The sequence below is a fragment of the Pelobates fuscus genome, chromosome 9, assembly GCF_036172605.1.
Source record: "Pelobates fuscus isolate aPelFus1 chromosome 9, aPelFus1.pri, whole genome shotgun sequence".
Lineage (NCBI taxonomy): Eukaryota > Metazoa > Chordata > Amphibia > Anura > Pelobatidae > Pelobates > Pelobates fuscus.
In genome coordinates, this window is record NC_086325.1 from 69,828,464 (window position 1) to 69,842,929 (window position 14,466).

The following is a 14,466-nucleotide window of genomic DNA, read 5'->3' on the forward strand; positions in this document are numbered from 1 at the left end:
GAACTATGGGTGAACAGACACATAGCGCAAATTCCAGTTTTTGTTTACGTTTTGTTTTGATCAGAACGTGCACTATTGACTCCGTCCTGAAGGGGTTAAACCAAATCATAGATTGTCGGAGATACTTTTTGATTTTTGCTTTCAGACACTTTGCTTTGAGAAGGAAAAAAAGATAATTATGGTTTTTCTTTTGCTGTTTTTGTTTTTTTTTACTGAGCAAGATTATTTCTTTCAATTTATATTAATATGAAATGCTGCTAAATATAATGAGGAATCGAGGATGAGTCCTTAATCTTTATTTTCAATAGCTATTGTCCCTTGAGTAAAAAATAAATAAAACTCATAGATTTGCAATTAATGAACACAGGACCATTTCATCATAACCGGTCAAACAGAAATAATTGAAGTTTATTTGTACATAATGTCTAATGTCAGGTTCTTTAGTTTAATAAAAGTTTTAAGAATAAAAAAAAAAATAAAAAAAAAATTACCAATGTATAAGGGATACCATTCCGTATGCCATCCCCAATCTTCCCCATACTGCAAAATCACTCTGATTGGCTCAAAAATAAAAATCCCAGCCATTGAACACAAATACAACATATGGTGTCCTCAATGAAGTCCTCAATGAAGTCCAGGGATTATCACTGTATTGCCTAGAGCTGATGATTACCAGTAGAGTACCAAGACAGCTCCTGATCACAAATACAACATATGATGTCCTCAATGAAGTCCTCAATGTTTAACGTTTTATTTTTTTATTTTTGTTTTAAATGACATGCTATATGTTCATAGGTTTCCTTAAGTAAAAAGTGCACATTTTTTAAAAGAAAACTAAATTAAGTGAGAAAAAGGAAATATCTAAAAACATTTATGTGAGGGGAAAAAAAAGGCTTAAAATAATGAGATGTTAAAAATATTTTAGCAAATTGCAAAACTTGTGACTAAAGAGCTGCTGTTACATATATACATACATTTCATTCGTGAGGTCATACAGTTTAATAGAGAAATATATTTCAAAGTCTAAAATAAACAAAGTTTACACATTTTAATAGCAACACTGCCCCCTAGTGGTAGACGGTGACAATGACTGCAAGGAACTTAAACTATCTGCATAAAACTATTTCTTGAACCATTTGAGCACTAAAATATGGCTTTTGATTGCAGTAGTGGATTATATTTCCCATGATGTTCATGAAGCTATATAGATGCCATCATTGTTATCAATCCAAATTTTGCAAATGTGAGTCAATTATTTAGTCAGAAATAAAAATATATAGACAAACAACAAAAAAACTTTGTGTAAACAATTTTCACTAAATGTGGAAGAAGACACACAGAGGTCAGAATTGGTGGTACCAGCTCCACCGTAGGGCTTAAACCCAATATTTTATCCAAAAAAATAATAATAAATAAACTACCGTATATACTCGAGTATAAGCCGAGTTTTTCAGCCCATTTTTTGGGCTGAAAAACCCCAACTCGGCTTATACTCGAGTCAGAGTCTGTATTATGGCAATTTGCATTGCCATAATACAGACTGGGGGGAGAGGGGGGCTGGCAGAGCTGTACTTACCTTTCCTGCAGCTCCTGTCAGCTCTCTCCTCCTCCACGCCGTCCGTTCAGCACCTCGGTCAGCTCCCAGTGTAAGTCTCGCGGGAGCCGCGGCTCTCGCGAGATTTACACTGGGAGCTGACAGAAGAGCAGAACGGACGGCGCAGAGGAGGAGAGAGCTGACAGGAGCTGCAGGACAGGTAAGTTACAGCTCTGCCAGCCCCCCTCTCCCCCCCACTGAACTGCCACTGGACCACCAGGGAAGGAGAGCCCCCCTCCCTGCCATATATCAAGCAGGGAGGGGGGACGAAAAATAAATAAATAAATAAAATAAGAAATAAAATAATAAAAAAAAAATTAATAATAAAAAAAAAGGGGTATAAGGACCACTATGGGAGGGGGGGGGTATAAGGACCACTATGGGAGGGAGGGGGTGGGTTAAGGACCACTATGGGAGGGAGGGGGGTATAAGGACCGCTATGGGAGGGAGGGGGGGTATAAGGACCACTATGGGAGGGAGGGGGGGGTAAGGACCACTATGGGAGGGAGGGGGGGGATAAGGACCACTATGGGAGGGAGGGGGGGTATAAGGACCACTATGGGAGGGAGGGGGTGGGTTAAGGACCACTATGGGAGGGAGGGGGGTATAAGGACCGCTATGGGAGGGAGGGGGGGTATAAGGACCACTATGGGAGGGAGGGGGGGGGTAAGGACCACTATGGGAGGGAGGGGGGGGGATAAGGACCACTATGGGAGGGAGGGGGGGTATAAGGACCACTATGGGAGGGAGGGGGGTATAAGGACCACTATGGGAGGGAGGGGGGTATAAGGACCACTATGGGAGGGAGGGGGGGATAAGGACCACTATGGGAGGGAGGGAGGGGGGATAAGGACCACTATTGGAGGGAGGGGGGTATAAGGACCACTATGGGAGGGAGGGGGGGTATAAGGACCACTATGGGAGGGAGGGGGGGTATAAGGACCACTATGGGAGGGGGTGGGATAAGGACCACTATGGGAGGGAGGGGGGGTATAAGGACCATTATGGGAGGGAGGGGGGGGGGTATATGGACCACTATGGGAGGGATGGGGGGGATAAGGAACACTATGGGAGGGAGAAGGGGGATAAGGACCACTATGAGAGGGAGGGGGTGGGATAAGGACCACTATGGGAGGGGAGGGGGAAGTAAGGACCACTATGGGAGGGGAGGGTAAGGACCACTAGGGGAGGGGTGAGTCCGGACCACTGGGGGGGGGGAGTGAAGGAACACGGGGGTGGGGAGGTAAGGACCACTGAGGGAGGAGGAGGGGAAGTCAGGACATATGGGGGGGGAGGGGGCGGCAAAAAATGTTTTGCCTACGGCGGCAAATATCCTTGCACCGGCCCTGCACACACTGCATTCACACACTGCATTCATGCACACACACACTGCATTCATGCACACACACACTGCATTCATGCACACACACACTGCACTCATACACACACTGCACTCATACACACACGCTGCACTCATACACACACACATACGCACACACTGCATTCATTATACACACACTGTAAATAAATATTCAATTAATATATTTTTTTTAGGATCTAATTTTATTTAGAAATTTACCAGTAGCTGCTGCATTTCCCACCCTAGTCTTATACTCGAGTCAATAAGTTTTCCCAGTTTTTTGGGATAAAATTAGGGGCCTCGGCTTATATTCGGGTCGGCTTATACTCGAGTATATACGGTAACAGAGTCTCAAAAACAAATGGAACTCCAAATCTGGTTTTAAACAAAGTCAGGGAAAGTGAAAGACATTATGAAGGTATAAATTATATTATGACCAATCCGGAAATAAGCACAGAGTTAAAATAGTGGAATTTACTACAAAAAAATGCCAAGACAGAAAATAATAATGAATGCTTTATTAGTACATATAAATAAAAGGCTCTATATGTATGGGATAATTGCTAAGTGGCAAGGGGTATATCAATCATCTGGAGGTCCTCTATTTTTAATGCCAGGACATCAGAAGCACCCAAACTATTGCAAACTGTAATAAGTGATAGAACTTATTTTGTAAATGACCAAATTTCTATATCTACAAGACAAAATTGGTCATCTATCTTGTTATATTTCATTAGAATAGATGATAGCACCATAAGTTGGTTACAAAGAAGAGCACTTAATAACCAACTTGCTTATATTTATTTATTTATGAAATATGTTACCAACAGGAAACACCCTCTGGTGTAGTAGGTCACAATATCTGAATGTGAAGATGATAAAGTGCAAATGATTGCTCACCTTGTCCAGAGCCTATGGATTTGGCTCTGAGTAGAATGGCTTGGGTGTCTATAAAGAGGACACCACCCTTCTTTGAAGCAGCTAATTGGAGGACCAAAAACAGACTTGAAGTGTAAATGGATTTATTATAAAACTAAAACACTGCACAAACAGTTAAAAAATAAACAAGTAAAAGTATCACTATGCAAATAGATCATGTCCACCATGGATCCCTTTCCGAGACGCGTTTCACCCTATATAAGGACTTTTTCAATCAGTGTATGCTGCTCCAATTCTAATCCATGTGATAAATATGGCGGTGTTTCTCTTTATTGGTGGTTCTCCGTGGGGTTCGACCAATAGGAATCCGGCAATCTGAAGGTATGTTTGTGTCAGCTGGTTCCTATTAACTCAGTGGTTCCATACCGGAAGTGACGTAATGCATATAAGCAGCGTCACTTCCGAAATTACATTCCCCAACTTATCTTCGCATGAGTATTGAGTTTTTGCCAGGAATTTACATTACACAACATACCGTGTATGTCATTTCCTTAATGCCCGATGGAGCCATATTGGAGTTGGGAAATGGTTAAGGGCAATATAATCTCAGTCCAATGTTAGTAAATAGCTATTCACAAGGTGTCTCCATATAAGGAGAGAAAAGAAAAATACACAATAACACACATTAGGAAATGGTATTCAAAAGGTGAATATTTTGATGAATAATTAAAGACATAATTGGTTTACATGTTCTAGCGATTGAAATAAAAGCATTTTTTCAACATCTTCCATAAATCTCTATAATACTATCTCTATATGTATTGTGTGTGTTAATTTCTCTTGTTATTTCTCAAACTATATACAAAAAGGAGATATGACTTTTAAAGTGACTAAGTAGTTAAGGGTGAATATGTGGGATAGACATCTAATACGTGCATACATTCAAAATATTATGAAATGGAATCAAAATTATATTAACCCCTTCAGGACCGAGGATGGTTCAGGACTGTCATCGGCATTTTTGCGTTGCCGACCGCTGACGGTCCTGAACCGTCCTAATGGTCAGGTGTACTTACCCGATCGCCGTCCTTCCCCCGGTGGCGATCGGCGTTCCTCCCGGTGTGGGGACACTGCCTGTAGCCCAGACAGGATTAGAACCCCTGTGGCCATGTGATCGCTCAACAGAGCAATCACATGGTCACAATAGGTGTCCATGTCTCTGCCTGCAGGGGGACTGTCTGTGCTAGTTGTAAAATCAAAATAAAAATAACTGTTAATGTTAATAAATCTAAAATAATTATATATGTGTATATATATATATATATATATATTTATATATATATATATATATATATATATATATATATATATATGTGTGTGTATATATATATATATGTCTATATATCATATAGACTATGTGTCTATATATATCATATATATAATGTCATACTAAGTGTATTTTATATTAATATATATATATATATATATATATATATATATATTGATATAAAAATACACTTATAATTAAATTACACACATATATATATAATATATAATAACTATATATATATATATATTATATTATTATTATTATTATTATTATTATTACAAATATTCCAATAAATGGATAGCACTCCAGGGTCTTTCAGATGAAAAGAAATTTTAACTTTTAATTCATGTTAAAAATAAAAAAAGACATCAACGTTTCGGCTCTCCTCTGGGTGGTTATTCAGAGGTTTATGACAGATAATAGTGTTACAATGTCACTATTGATAAATTTTAAAAATGTATGTTTTGAAACCGCAATATCCTACTTGTACCTATAGCCCTATAACTTTAAAAAAAAAAAAGCATGTAAACACTGGGTATTTTTAAACTCAGGACAACATTTTTAATCTATTTAGCAGGTTTTTTCATTCGCTTTTGTAGATGAGTAAAAGATTTTTCAAGTAAAAGTAAAAAAACGTAGTTTTTTTTTAATTTTTCATTATATTTTTTTATTTTTTTCAATTAAATTACATGAGATTATATAAATAATGGTATGTAAAGAAAGCCCTTTTTGTCCTGAAAAAAACAATATATAATTTCTATAGGAACAGTAAATGAGAGAGCGGAAAATTACAGCTAAACACACACCACAGAAGTGTAAAAAGAAGCCTGGTCGCAAATGTACAATATCGCAAAAACAGTCCAGCCCTTAAGGGGTTAAGAAACTAAAATGAAAATACAAATGCAATATTTGTCCTATCTATGTCCATAGGAGTTTCCTTTCTTATACACACTAAAACTTATTTAGCGTCTTGCATAAATTTCTGTATATGTTGTTATGGCTATGCCCCACACCCTTTGTGAGTAGAACCTTACTCTTAAAGTGACCGTGCTAATGAAAATAAAACATCATAGACTACTATAAAAAGTGCCACATTTCAATGTTATTGTTTAGACCGAAGGGGTTGAGAGTGTTGAGATTAAAGATCCACCTCATCTCTTGTTGTCCCATCTTTTTAATGGGATCATCTCCTCTCCAATTCAGGTGTACTATTTTAATCTCCATAAAGATTAATTGTGCCGGGTCACTAATGTGGTGATGTTTGAAATGTGCCGAGAGACTATGTGTCGCAAAGCCATTCCGAATGTTGCGAACATGTTCTTGAATTCACACATTTAGGGTCCTAGTAGTTATTCCCACGTACCCTAATCCACTTTTGTGCAGTGTTTTAGTTTTATAATAAATTAATTTACACTTCAGGTCTGTTTTGGGTCCTGCTGCAAAGAAGGGTAGTGTCCTCTTTATAGACACCCAAGCCATTTTACACAGAGCCAGATCCATAGGCTCTGGACAAGGTGAGCAATCATTTGCACTTTATCATCTTCACATTCATATATTGTGACCTACTACACCAGAAGGTGTTTCCTGTTGTGTTGATTTTGTCTTACTCTCTGAGGAATACCATTTGGAAACAAAGGGGAAAGTGCCACCAGACGGCACTATTGCTGAAGAGATTTGAGCCTGTCCTATCTGAGGCTCTACTCCATGTCATTTTGTAGTTTCAATATGTTTCTTTTTTATCATAGAATTATGCTATGTGCTTTCCCTATTCTTCTCTGTTATATATGCCTTGATATCTACTGGATTGGAATATCATCCAAGTTTGGAATAGTCTGACATACCCGCAATTAGGGTAGATGGCAATATTTCCACCATTTTTTACGCTCCACTCTTGAGGTTAAAAGCTTTTTGGGCTCTTTTCCACTTTCTTGTATGCATCTATTTTTATGTTTTCTAACATATCTGAAATACTGGAAAATGGGAGCACATCTATTATTCTATTTCTGATTCCTATGTTGATTGTGAATTTGTCCCACCAACTTGTCGTTGAGTATCTGGGATTTAGTTTGTGCCTCTTTTATAATTTTTTTTTTATTCACATCTAGGACCCAAAATAGTGAGGTTAGGTTTTCTACCCCAGTTGTAGCCTTTTCCATTTTATACCATGTTTCTTGAGTTGCAGCATTATTTTGCGAGAGCAATATATGAGTCAGCTAGCCTGATAACATTGTAAAATTTCCAGGCACCCCAAACGTCCATCCTGCCTTGATCTGGCCAAAACTTTCATTTTAACTCTTGCTTTCTTGCCACCCCATACAAATTTAATGGATGTGTGTAGTAAAGATAGACAGTTTTCTGGGAAATTGAGTGAGATCATGCTCCATAGATACAGCCATTTTGGTAAAATGTATGCTTTTAGAATGTTTACCCTACCCGACCAAGAAAAGCCTATACTTTTCCAGTCTCTCAATTTTTTATTAGTTTGTGTTAGTAAAGGTAAAAAATGTGCTTCTATTAGATCTTTTAGATCTGAGGTTAAGGTTATGCCTAAATAGTTATCCTGTCCTTGTTTTCGGGGAGCACAAGGTTTTGTACAAGAAAATTAATTAACCTTTTATTTATATTTTGAGCTATAAATATTGATTTCTCTAGATTCATCTTGTATCCTGAAACTTTAGAATATTTGTTTATCTCCTTCAGTAGCTCTGGACTGAGGCTCTGGACTGAGGTTCTTCTAATATTAGTAAGATGTCATCTGTGTAAATATTTAATTTACTTTGTCCTAAGGAATTCATAAATCCTTTAATTTTTTTTATTCTACTTATTAAAATCGCAAGGGGTTCTAACACCATTATGTACCGTAGAGGGGAAAAAGGGCACCCTTGTCTAGTCCCGTTTTTATCACTTAAGTTTTGTGCTGTGAACCCTTACCCTGTTACTTTAGCTGATGGAGAGTTGTAGAGAATGGATATAGCTTGTAATATTGATCCAGCGATTCCAAAATGTTTTAAGGTGGCAACACATGAAACCCCATCAAACCCTGTACAACGCTTTCTCTGCGTCTTTTGACAGAAACTTTAGAGGAGTTCCATTAATCTCTGTTTCTTCTAAAATGTTTATTATTTTTCTGAGATTCTTGATTGAAGACCTTCCTGGTATGAATCCTAATTGGTCATTATTGATTAATTGTGGTATAACTATTTTAATCTATCAGCAAGGATGGAAGATAATATTTTAACATCTGTATTAATTAGTGATATAGGTCTGTAATTGCCAATCAGTTCTGGGTCTTTATCTGCTTTTGGGATGGGGACAATGTTCGCTCTCAACAACTCTCTAGGACAGCTTTCTGTTTTCATTATGTAGTTGAAAATGGTGGTGAGTTCCCCTTTTAGTTGGTCTTTCATTATTTTATAGAATTTATTTTTAAAGTCATCTGGGCCTGGGGCAGTCTTTATTTTAAGCTTATCTATGGATTTACTAACCTCTACTTCTGTTATAGGCTGGTTTATCAGCTTTAATTGGTCGTGTAAGATTTTGGCATGGGTACGTTTTCAAAGAATTCCTCAATCTCTTTTTCCTTGCCAAATATTTATTTTGGTAGGTTATAGATTTCGATAAAATCTCTGAAACGCTCTACCTATTTTTTCTTGGGCCATTAGATAGGTGTATGTGTCTTTTATTTAAAATATTACTCTTTTATGTTTCTCTTTTTTCAATTTGTTGGACATTTGTGTTTCTGGCTTGTTGCCCTTTAGATACAACTTGGATTGTAGTGCTTTTAACTGTTTGGTTGCTTTATTCATTTGCTGGATATTTACCTGTTTTTCTGTTTCTGCAATTTTCTTTGCTATGTCTGTAGAAGGTGTTGTTTTATTCTGCCTCTTGTATTCGCTTAATGTTATAAATAGTTTGGAGAGAGGCGGTAATCCTTTTTTATTTGCAGTTGCTGCCATTTTTATCAAGTTGCCTCTAGCTAAACATTTACAGTCCATAATGAATGCGGCAGCGAGGCTCATCTTCCTGTCCGCCCGCACCTCCCATGCCTCACCCTTCTGTCAGTCCCTACATTGGCTTCCTATAAAATATAGAGCTGAATTAAAAATTCTGGTTCTTGCTTTCAAATCTCTACATAATGCTACTCCCACCTATCTATCCTCCCTTATACACAAGTATGTCCCGTCTAGGCCCTTACGATCTGCTGAAGACTTACGTATATCTTCTGTCCGTAATCCCACCTCTGATGCTCGCCTTCAAGATTTCTCGAGGGCTGCACCGTTCATGTGGAACTCGCTTCCCTCCTCCGTTAGATGCAAACCCAGTCTCCACTCCTTCAAAAATCGTTAAAAATCCACTTCTTCATAAAAGCGTAATAAACTGTTAATAGCTCCCAACTGATTCCTCTTCTGCAACTGTCACTAGTCTAATACTATCCTTACCTTTTGTGTCATTTTACCCCACTCCCTCTAGCATGTAAGCTCATTGAGCAGGGCCCTCAACCCCTCTGTTCCTGTGTGTCCAACTTTACATGTCTGTTCGTCCATCAATTGTAAATTGTAAAGCGCTGCAGAATTTGACGGCGCTCTATCAATATCATAATAATAATTAGAATAATAATAAGCGCTCCAGACTAATATCTTTTAGAGATTTTTTATATTCTTAATTTCTTCAACATTGTGTTTTTTGTGTAATATAAAATCTTTTATGCGTGACTCTTTACAGAATGTATCAAAATTATCTTTGCATTCCAACATGATAGGACTATGGTCTGACCATGCTATATCCTGTATCTCTATTCTTTTATCAAGATATAGCATGGTCACATTTCCCAGGATAAGGTTGATTCTGGAGTATGAATTGGATGTTCTAGAACAGCATGTGTAATCTAGGTCGGAGGGGTGAAATATTCTCCCTATATCTCTTAGCTTATGATTATTTAGTAAGTTTTGCAGTCTGTTTTCAATTATTTTCCTGCTTTTTTGTAATTCTCGCTCTATCAGAGGGTCCACTACGTAATTAAAGTCCCCCATGATTAGTACTAGGTTGGAGGGGTGAAATATTCTCCCTATATCTCTTAGTTTATGATTATTTAGTGAGTTTAGCAGTCTGTTTTAAATTATTTTCCTGCTTTTTCTGTCATTCTCGCTATGTTTATCCACTACATAATTAAAGTCCCCCATGATTAGTACCAACCCTTGCTTGATCTGCTCTATTTTCTTAAACACTTTTGTGATACATTTTATTGTAGATTTATTTGGTGCATAAATGTTAACTAATGTGAATAGCTTAATATTTATTTCACATATTAGAATAATGTAACAGCCTTCTGGGTCTAATATTCTGATATTTAATGGTAAGGGAAATATTTTTTGCAAACATAAATGCCACGCCTATTTTTTTTTTCTTTCTAGAGCCGCACTTATAATAGTGGGGTATCTTGATGAATTAATTATATTTCCATTGGATCTTAACCAGTAGGTTTCTTGCAGGGCACAGATTTGTATCTGATTTTTTATCAGGAAGTCCACAATTATAGACTTTACATGGTGTGTTGATCCCCGGGTCATTAATTGAGGTCAACTTAAATTGTGTTTTCTTATCTGTTCTCGGGACTCGCTCTCCCCAAAAGTTACCAGCGTTTTTTTATAGAAAAATTAAATGTATATAGAATATAGAATGCACACCATAACAATCTCAAAAAAATATTTAAATTGTATTATGTACAAAAAAGTACCAGAATGAAAACATATAAGAAAAAAATGAATATAAACAAAGTAAAAGAAGTAGAGGCAGATACAATAAAATAATAGTAATAAATTACCACAAAAATCCTTACAAGCCTCAGACAGAAACACGAGTCACCAAACCCCCCCCAACGTTTTGGCACCAACTGGCTGCCTTTATCAAGGGTACCTGTATCCATGTTCAAATGTGTCTGCTTATAAAGCCCTCTTACAGCTGATGGCCATCAACATAAGATTGTTACCAGCACAGGAAGTGACATCATCACCTCAAGTACTGGCACAATATCCTGATAATAGCATAGCAATATCAAATAAAACTGATTAAATGTACTGGAAACATATAAGGAGTAAAGAGAGTCATGGGACTTAAACAGTAATAACAGGTGTCAATATTCAAATAACCCACCTCTAAAGGCATTAAGTGTACTCACACTTTATCAAGCGACCAAAACCGCCATCTTGTTTGTTAGCAAAAAAAAAAGTCATCCTAGTTGCTGCCACGCACGACGATAATCTGCGCATGCGCCCTTTAATGAGCACCGCGCATGCGCGCAGTAACCTCCCGTTCGCACATGCGCATAGCGGCAAACTGCTGCGCATGCGCATAGTAACATCCTATTTGCGCATGCGCAATACTAAGCCAACGAACTGCAGTACCTCATCGCTCTAAAAGACCGCCCACACTTGTGGATGGCAACTAACATGCAAATTGAAGCAATGAATGTAAATAATTCACATTACTCATACTCCATGAATATCTATACTTCACAAACAACTACTTTAACCATATATTGCATATATACCACAAATTGAGCATATATACCACAAATTGTGACTGGCAATTACAGAATTCCCGAATCGGGTATCTCCTACCCATCCTTGGATGTGAACAGCGGTACAGTTAAAATTGCATGGGGAAATTATTGCCTATCTGGCATCTGCAGTGATCTAATTATCACACATTGGGTGTTTGTGGAATTAAAAATACTTTTTTTTGCACATCACTTTTTGGTGTTTTTTCTTTTGTGTTTTGTCTTATAAGACTGGTGGGAGTTATTTTTTGTATAGGCTCACAGATCTTCTTTTATTTATAAGGTGGATTTTAGATTATTTATATTTCCTTTTTCTTTTTTACTAGTCCCCTTTTTTGTATGTATATATGCAATATATGGTTAAAGTAGTTGTATGTGGAGTATAGATATTCATGGAGTATGAGTAATGTGGATTATTTACAGTCATTGCTTCAATTTGCATGTTAGTTGCCATCCACAAGTGTGGGCAGTCATTTAGAGCGATGAGGTACTGCAGTTCGTTGGCTTAGTATTGCGCATGCGCAAATAGGATGTTACTATGCGCATGCGCGACAGTTTGCCGTTATGCGCATGCGCGAACGGGAGGTTATTGCGCGCAGGCGCGGTGCTCATTAAAGGGCGCATGCGCAGATTATTGACGCACGCGGCGGCAACTAGGATGACTGTGGATATCCCCTTTTTTTTTATTATTATTTTTTTGCCAACAAACAAGATGGTTTTGGTTGCTTGATAAAGTGTGAGTACACTTATTGCCTTTAGAGGTGGGTTATTTGAATATTGACACCTGTTATTACTGTTTAGGTCCCATGACTCTCTTTACTCCATATATGTTTCCAGTACATTTAATCAGTTTTATTTGATATTGCTATGCTATTATCAGGATATTGTGCCAGCACTTGAGGTGATGATGTCACTTCCTGTGCTGGTAACAATCTTATGCTGATGGCCATCAGCTGTAAGAGGGCTTTATAAGGGGGATTGGGTGACTCGTGTTTCTGTCTGAGGCTTGTAAGGATTTTTGTGGTAATGTATTACTATTATTTTATTGTATCTGCCTTTACTTCTGTTACTTTGTTTATATTCATTTTTTTCTTATATGTTTTCATTCTGGTACTTTTTTGTACATAATAAAATGTAAATATTTTTTTGAGATTGTTATGGTGTGCATTCTATATTCTATATACATTTGAATATTTAAAGCACTTGAGGGAGTGCTTATATGGTTTGCACCTGGCTGTTCTTATATTGTTTTGTCTCTCCATGTGCTGTTGTTTTGATTATAGAAAAATTAAAAAACATCTTTATTTGTGATTACATAATAATAAGACGGGTTGATCCCAAATGATGATGTCAACCTAAGACAAATGTGATGTATGGCAAAAACACCTACTGAGGGTGTACGATCCAGGGCAAGCCTACCTTAAGACACTATTAGTTAAAAAAAAAAACAACAAGAACCCCAACCAAATAGACAAATAGAATTGAAATTATGGGAAGAAGTAGGGACAGAAGGAGACCGTACAGAGCTAAACACCACACCATTTCAACTTTATGTTGAGTCAGTCGTTATATAAGTGTATTAACTCACTATTATTCTTCCTCTTCATTGTGCAAAACCTGTGTTGTTCTAAATCCTAACACTCTTTTCCGTGCCCTTTTCTTTCCTCTGAGTGTAAGTATATACCTTTCAATGAACCTCTATATAGGTAATTATTTTTATTATTAGCATTTATATAGCACCAACATATTCCACAGTGCTTTTTTTTTTTTTTTTCATTCTTTATTTTTGTTGCGCAAAAAGATTAGCAATCATGCTTGTTATGCCACAACGGCAACCATAAACATTTCAAGAGACAGGATAGTATGGCATGTAATTGATAACTGCACATTTTTTTTTTTTTTTTACAAGTTAAATCAAGATGTGTCAGTGAATGAGTATATATCAGGGTTGATGGAGAAATGCTTGTAGCCTGACACTGAGTGATTAAATATAGTAAGGTAACACGCTATTGAACCATTAAACATGTGAACTCAAGATGTGTCAGCAAGAGAATATGCATAAGGGTTAATGAAGACATGCTTTGTAGCCTGACACTAAGTGAGTAAATATAAAAAGGTAATTCTCAATCTATTCAGTAGCATAGTAGCCGCTGGGAATTAATCTAAGGACACAGAGAAAGGACAGACTTAGCTGCACTATGGTCTCATGCTGGACAGACTAATTTCAGCCTATGCCACAAAGAGGTCGCTTTGAGCCGGCTCCCTTCCCTCCACAGTGCTTTTATGATTGTATTTTTTTTTTTTTTTTAGAAAGTTGTTTATTAGTGGTAAAGAACTTATTGACGTCTCTCTGAATCTCATGTAAATCTACTTTAAAAAGGGATGGCAAGTAGTGAGAAAATAGAGGAGTTCATAAAGTGCCATCATTTTAATAGCAGCACATCTACCAAGCCAGGAGACCTTATACCATCTAAATAAGTCTTCCTTAACCCCTGCCAGACCTCTGACGGTTTAGGTACGTGGACGCATCAGGTTGCATGAGATCCTTTGTTAATATTCAATGCCTGTGATTTTTGCTGCTTAACTTTATTGTATGATACATTTCTAAAGCCAGCAAAAACTTCATGAACAACAGGAAGAGATATGGCATGAGACAATATTTCCAGAGTTAAAACCTAAAGTAAAGGTGACAATGGACAACTTTACCTGTGCCGTTTGTAATAGAGAATCTGTCCGACAGCACCCCA